At 40.8% G+C, this 6,833-nt stretch overlaps 1 protein-coding gene across 1 annotated transcript in view; it reads left to right on the top strand.

Annotated features, from left to right (window-relative positions):
- Positions 1 to 6,833, top strand: part of LRRC28 (leucine rich repeat containing 28) — a 375,800-nt gene that overhangs the window by 857 nt on the left and 368,110 nt on the right. The window lies entirely within an intron of this gene.

The raw sequence follows: 6,833 nt of genomic DNA, 5'->3' as shown, positions 1-6,833 counted from the left end.
TAGATTGCCCAACCTTCCTTCTGAGGAGTGGCTGGTGGGTTTGAACCACCAGCCTTCTGGTTAGCAGCCAAGTGCCTTAGGCACTATGCTACCAGAGGGTCAGCCAAAAAAAAAAAAAAGAAGAAGACCGTCAATGATATGGATTGACAAAGAGGCGGCAGCAATCAGGTCAAACACAGCAATGATTGTGAGGATGGTGCAGGATCAGGCAGTGTTTTGTTCTGTTGTACATAGGGTTGCTTATGAGGTGGAAGCAACTTGATGGCATCTAACCCCAACAACATACATAAGCAGAAGTTTTCTTTTGAAATAAGTTAGTTGCAGAGAAGAAGATAACAGGAAACAAACACCTCCTTTGTTATCCCTGTGCTCTTTTTTTGGGAGATGGCACTTGATTCACCTTTGCTTTCCCAACATTGAATATGGTGCCTTGCACATTGTAGCAACTTACCAGGTTTGTATGGAATTTTGTGATGGAACATTTCAGGTGAAAAATCTACAGACTCCAATGGTGTTCTTCAATCATGGGTTTTTGTTTGTTTGTTTGTTTAAATTCCTTCAACTCAGTTTAATAAAATCAAGAAAATGGACTTAAAGTCTGAGGGAAAAGGAGAAAGAAAATGTGCGCAATGATCACTTTCCTGTTCCAACTGCACTCTGACCACGTCCACACCTAATGAAGTTTGTTATTCATAGTGCAGGTGCTCTGGTGGTGTAGTGAAAAAGGTGATTGACTGCTAACTGGAAAGTCAGTGGTTCTAATCCAACAGCTACTCCCCAGAACGAAGATTGGGCGATCTACTTCAGTAAAGATTTACAACCTCGGAAACCCAACATTTTTCTTTTTTTCTGGTTTATTCATAGTGCCAAAAAAAATATATAGTCCCAAAATATAGTTTCATAAAATTCCCGAAACATTAATTCAGCTAATACATACAACTCCTAGTGGCATATCTATGCCTCTGCAGAGCCTAAACAGATTATATGCTCACAATAAATATTTCTTGAGTGCCCTCTATTAATCCATATGTAGGGACCAGATATTGGGCTGGATAGTAAAGTGATTATCACTGACTGTTGCGATTTCAAATACAAATTTTAATATAACTGCAAATACTAAGTTATTCATGTTTATCAGTATCGTCCTGAATTTTTATGTTGTAGGTAGTTTCAATGAAAATGTAATTTTTGAAAATATTAACGTTAGATTTTTTATCCTTAACTTTTTAAGGATAAATTCTAAAATAAATAAATAAATAAATAAATAACCTAGTGACTCTGCTTTACCTGACACGATGGTGTTTTGCTTAGTCTTTAGATCTTTTCATTGATTTCCTAATGCACAAACATACAAAATTTAGGTGCAAAGCTGATTCTAATTTTCCCTTTTATATTTTAATAGTTTGGATATATGGGTTGTCTATTATGCTAGGTACGATCATATGCAAACAAAATATCCATTTCATTTAAAAATTACAATCTTATTATTAAATGTTCCTCTAAATCAATATTATAGCAAAACAATAATAACAAATCACAGCTTCTTAAAGTAGAAATAGTCTATAATTAGTCTTATTACCCTTTACCTTTCAGGAATCCACTGATAACCTGAGGATGATGTTCTTCCAACCGCAACCTAAGAGAAAAACCTTTTGAAAATTCTTCCGCCTGCCACCCTTACATTGTGCCTATATTTTCTATGGTTTTCCTTTGACACTTACTCCTTTAAAACTAGCGAAAAACTTGAAAAGTTTCTTTAACGCGACAAAATCTCCAACTTTGTCGTAAAAGTCTTTGTCTATTTCCCAGGTGTTCTTGAGTAGTTCTCGGTTTCTTTTTAGAACAAATTTCACAGTTGTCTCGCAGCCTAATTTGCCAGTTTGTTTCCCACTTTATCAGTTTTGTCATTATTGGTACGGATTAATAACACGGAAAATATCTAAAATAGGGCATTTCCAAACTACATTAGAGCAGCCTTTTCCCGTAAAGCAATCTGATACTTAACAAAACTTAAGGCGGAGGAATGAATGATAGAGCATGCACCAATAGGGAGTGGAGAAGAGTATTTTGTTGCTGTTTGCAACCCAATCCTTAGGAGCCAGAGGTGGGAATTTTAAATTGAGGTAGTCTTTTCCACGGACTTTTCTTAAAGTGATATCGTTGCCTGTTGATGTGAAACTTGGTCAAAGTTTGCAAAGTCTCTGATTTAAGTTAGAAAGTTTCCTCTCCCTTGTTTTAAGTAAGGCAAAATGTGCAAATTAATACTATGCATATTGAGGATCTAAGAGTGGTCATAGGATTCTATGTTACCGTAGTCACTTGGTTAATTTTGTGTCCATCAGGTGTTGGGGGGGGGGGGGCTCATTCAGTGCCAGTGGAGTCGGATCGGACTCATAGATACCCATCCCTGGGTTTCCGAGGCGGTAACACTACACAAGTAGTTTGCCCAATCTTCCTTCCCAGGAGTGGCTGGTGGGTTTGAACCTCCAGTCTTCTGGTTAGCAGTCAAAATGCCTTAGGCACTACGCCACCAGACCTCCTATATAGGGTGGTGGGGGTGATTAAAAGTTATTTTAAGACGCTTTATTTTTCAAGACTAAATATCAAATGTTAAATTGTTGCATTAGATTTGTTGTTGTTAAGAAATGAAACGATGCTAACATTTATTATTTTATTTTTGAAAATTGTCCTATTAATTCTTTTTTTTTGGGGGGGGTGACTTGCATATTAGCAGCAAGTTTTAATCTTTTGGCTGATCATTCAAACCTTAAGTATTTCTGCTTTTACACGAACTTCAGGTTCCTTCATTTTAATCCTAGCTCCCCCCCCCCCACAAAAAAAATTGACTGCTAACTAGAAGACTGGCGGTTCAAACCCCCCAGCCACTCCACCGAAGGAAGATTGGGTAATCTACTTCTGTAGTGATACCGCCTCGGAAACCCGAGGGGTCGCTATGAGTCGGATCCGACTGCACGGAAGTGAGTTTGTTTTTTGGTAGAACTCCATGATATATACCATGCTGCATACTTCAGTTACTCCTGAAGACCAAATTTAATAGGTAATCGATCCGTATCTTATAACTAATACTGTTTTTTTGTTTTGTTTTTAACCTCTGCTCTCTAGGTAATTCATCTCTAAGAGTAATTAAATAAACCGGGCTGAAAGTAATTCATTGTAAAGTTGCTTTATAATGAGACTTTAGAAAATTAACAGACATTTTTTTAAAGGACAATAAATACGAGAGGAACTTAAAAAAAAATAATCATTTCAGCAGAAAGTTGTTATATTAACAAAGGTGGCACTTTACAAATGTGGGTGTTTTTATATTCCCGAACAATACTAGGGGGTGAGGGTAGTGGCGGTTTTTAACCAGCATAAAGGCGGCTTCCTTTGCTGTCTCTTTCCAGACACAGGAATTTTCATATTGAAGAAATATTTTACGAACTATCCATCCATGCTAGGAACTGCCACAATGCTTAATTTGCTAACCTAGACCACATTACATAAACCCACCAAACTAAACCAAACCAAACGCACCGCTGTGGAGTGGAATCCTCCTTGGGTTTCCGAGGGTATTATTACAGAAGTGGATCGCCCAACATTCCTTTCGAGGAGTGGCTGGTGGATTTGAACCTCCACCCTTCAAGTTAGCAGTCAAATGCCTTAAATCCACCGGGACTCGGTTTTCCTTCTGTCAAAAGGGGTAATAGTACCCGTGTCCACAGATTGCTGTGAGAGGTAATTTAAGGTCTAAGTACAGCCCAACATCAGGTGTTATTGTTGCAATTCCTTAACTTATACATTGAATGAGAATATGAGTGCCAGGTTAGCAGTTAAGGGTTAACTGCTGCCAGATCGTGAAGTTGAAGGTTAAATTACTTGTTCGTAATGAGTAAACCCCACTCTCCCAAGCAAGCTCCCGGCCGGAGCCGGAGCCGGAAGCCAGAATAGAGGGCGGGGCCAGTTTGGAGGAAGCCACGCTCTTGGCCAATGGGCGCATCTCATGGGAAACACGCTTCTCGTTCCACCTATTGTGAATCTGCGAGAACAGGGACAAGTTATCGCGATGTTTCGTTCTCCCAGCCACGCTTTCCTTTCCCCAATTCGGTCTGGTGCGGGTCCCGCCCAGTCCTGCCCGGCATCCCGCCCCGTCCTCGCCCTGCCCTGCCCCGGCGCCCCGCCCCGGCGCCCCGCCCCTTCGCCCGCCGTCCCCTGGTTTGTGGTCCAGCGCCGCCAGCGCTCTGGAGCGCTGGCTCTGCAGGCGCGGAGGTGAGTGCGGCCACCCATGGTGTTGGGCGGCTCACGTGGCAGAGACCTCCCGCCAGATCCCAGGCGGGGCTGCCCCAGGCCGTGTTCGGGAAGCCACCTGGGCCTCGGAGAGTGGGATCCCGGCCCAAGGGGGCTCGTCCGGGCCTCAGGTCGCTGTAGTTGCTCAGGCGTCTCCTCCTTCCGCGTCCCGTCGCTACCTCGGACCCGAGGAGCAGGATACAGAGGGTCTGAAATCCCTGACAGTGGGCTCACTGCTTCCAAACTATAACGGCGTTTGTTGGTTGGCTAACTCGGGCTGAACAGCATTTGTTTTGCCTGAGACTTGTGCCAGCGTTTCGTAGTGCTGAGAAACAACCTTATAAAAAGTCGTTTCATGTGCAGTTTATCTCTAATATTAGAACTTTTAATACAGGGAAGTTAGTCTAAGAGACTTCTTTCTTTTAAAACATTGCTGCTTAAAATTGTGTAGAATTTTCTTAAGATGAAGAGCTTTGTCTTTAAAATAATATGATGGTGTTTAGGTGTCATAAACTCGTGTGGAGGTGCAGTTGCGAACGGTTAATAGTATGTTTACCATTTACTTTAGCTGTAGATAGGAGGTAGTGAAGATAATTGTGTAAGAAAATGATCTTATTAAAAGCTGTATGTTGCCAGTGAGTACTTATTGGAAAATCCTTAGCCTCGTTTATTATTGACACTTTCCAGATTTCATTTGTATAGATTTTATCTAAAAACTGCCTTTGCGGAAAGATACATTTTAACAGTGTAATGATGTTTTTTGAGGCAAAGAATCCAGTCCAGAGGATTCAAAAGGAAAGATGTCAGGCTACAGTGACTTCTCTTACTGACTCTTCAGTAAATGTGGATGGATGTTATTATGCTTTGTAGTCTTACATGTGTGTAAGCTTTCCTACCACATAAATGATGCAGGAAGGAGCACTATGGCTGCGTTTTTTGCAGCAGATAAAGTATATGAAATGCTGCAAGGTAAGACAGTACACAAGCTTTAGCCTCGTTCTACTTAAGTTTGAACTGACAAGTTACTCATTCTTGGAGAGTCTCAGTTCCTTCACCTATGAAATGGGCTAAGTAATGTCTATTCCGATGCTATGTCTAATGTAATGGCTATTAGAGGTCCTTATAGCATGTAGCAAGCTGTCAATAAACAGATATACCAATAAATGTAAAAATGGTGAGGAGGCCTACCAAAAAATCCAAAACAAAACTGGTTGCTCTGAAAGGATAGTAGAGGAACCCTTTAGTTTTGATAAAGTTGAGTTGACTCTAACTGATGGTAACTCCTGTGTGTTAGAGTAGAACTGTGCTCCAGAGGGTTTTCCAATGGCTGATTAGATTGCCAGGCTTTTATTTTGAGGCATCTTTGGGTGGATTTGAGCTGCTAACCTTTTGATTTAGTGGCCAATTGTGTTAACCATTTGCACCATCTAGTTTAGATGGGGAAGAGTTTTCTATTTTATTTTATGTTTGCAGTGTTTCCTCCCAGCCCTTCCCACCCCTGGTAACCAACAAAGAAAGTTTCCTTCCATATATAAACTTTTCCTTGACTTTTTACAATAATGAACCAATACAATATTTGCCCTTCTGTGATTGACTTACTTCACTCAGCATAATGTCCTCCAAGTTCAATCACATTATGCAGTGTTTGCAGATTCTACATTTTTGGTGTTACATAGTATTTCATTGTGTGTATATACCAGAGTTTGATTATACATTCTTCTGTTGATGGGCACATAGGTCGTTTCCATCTTTTTGCTGTTGTAAATAGTGCTGCATTGAACATGGGTGTGCATGTATCTGTTCTTGTCCTGGCTCTCACTTCTTCAGGATATATAACTAGTAATGGGATTACTCGATCAAGTGGTATTTCTTGTCCCAACTTTTTAAGGAATTGCCATACTGCTTTCCTCGTTGGTTACATCATTTGACAGTCCCACCAGCAGTGTATGAGAGTCCCAATCTCTCCACATTCTCCCTAGCATTTATTTTCTGTCTTATTGAACTTTGCTACTAGTGCTGGGGCAAGATGGTATTCATTGTTGTTTTGATTTGCATCTCTCTAATAGCTAATGATCATGAACATTTCTTCATGTGTTTGTTGGCCACCTGAATATCTTTTTTGGTGAAGTGTCTATACATGTGTTCTACCCATTTTTTAATTGGATTATTTGTCTTTTTGTTGTTGAGGTGTTGGAGTTTTCTATAAATTTTAGAGATAAGTCCCTTGTCAGATATGTCATTGCTAAATATTTTTTCCTATTCTGTAGGGTCTCTTTTGACTCGTTTGGAGAAGTCTTTGGAAGCACATAAAAATTTAATTTTGAGAAGGCCCTATTCGTCTAATTTGTTGTTGTTGTTAAGTGCCGTCGAGTCACTTCCGACTCATAGCGACCCCATGCACAGCAGAATGAAACACTGCCCGATCCCGCGCCAGCCCCACAATCCCTGCTATACCTGAGCCCATCATTGCAGCCACCGTGTCAATCCATCTCGTTGAAGGCCTCCCCCTCTTTCGTCGACCCTCCACCCTTCCAGGCATGACATCC

The sequence above is a fragment of the Orycteropus afer genome, unplaced genomic scaffold (genome assembly GCF_000298275.1).
Source record: "Orycteropus afer afer isolate SDZICR_OR568_19922 unplaced genomic scaffold, OryAfe1.0 scaffold00019, whole genome shotgun sequence".
Classification (NCBI taxonomy): Eukaryota; Metazoa; Chordata; class Mammalia; order Tubulidentata; family Orycteropodidae; genus Orycteropus; species Orycteropus afer.
This window is presented reverse-complemented; position numbering and strand designations above follow the sequence as displayed.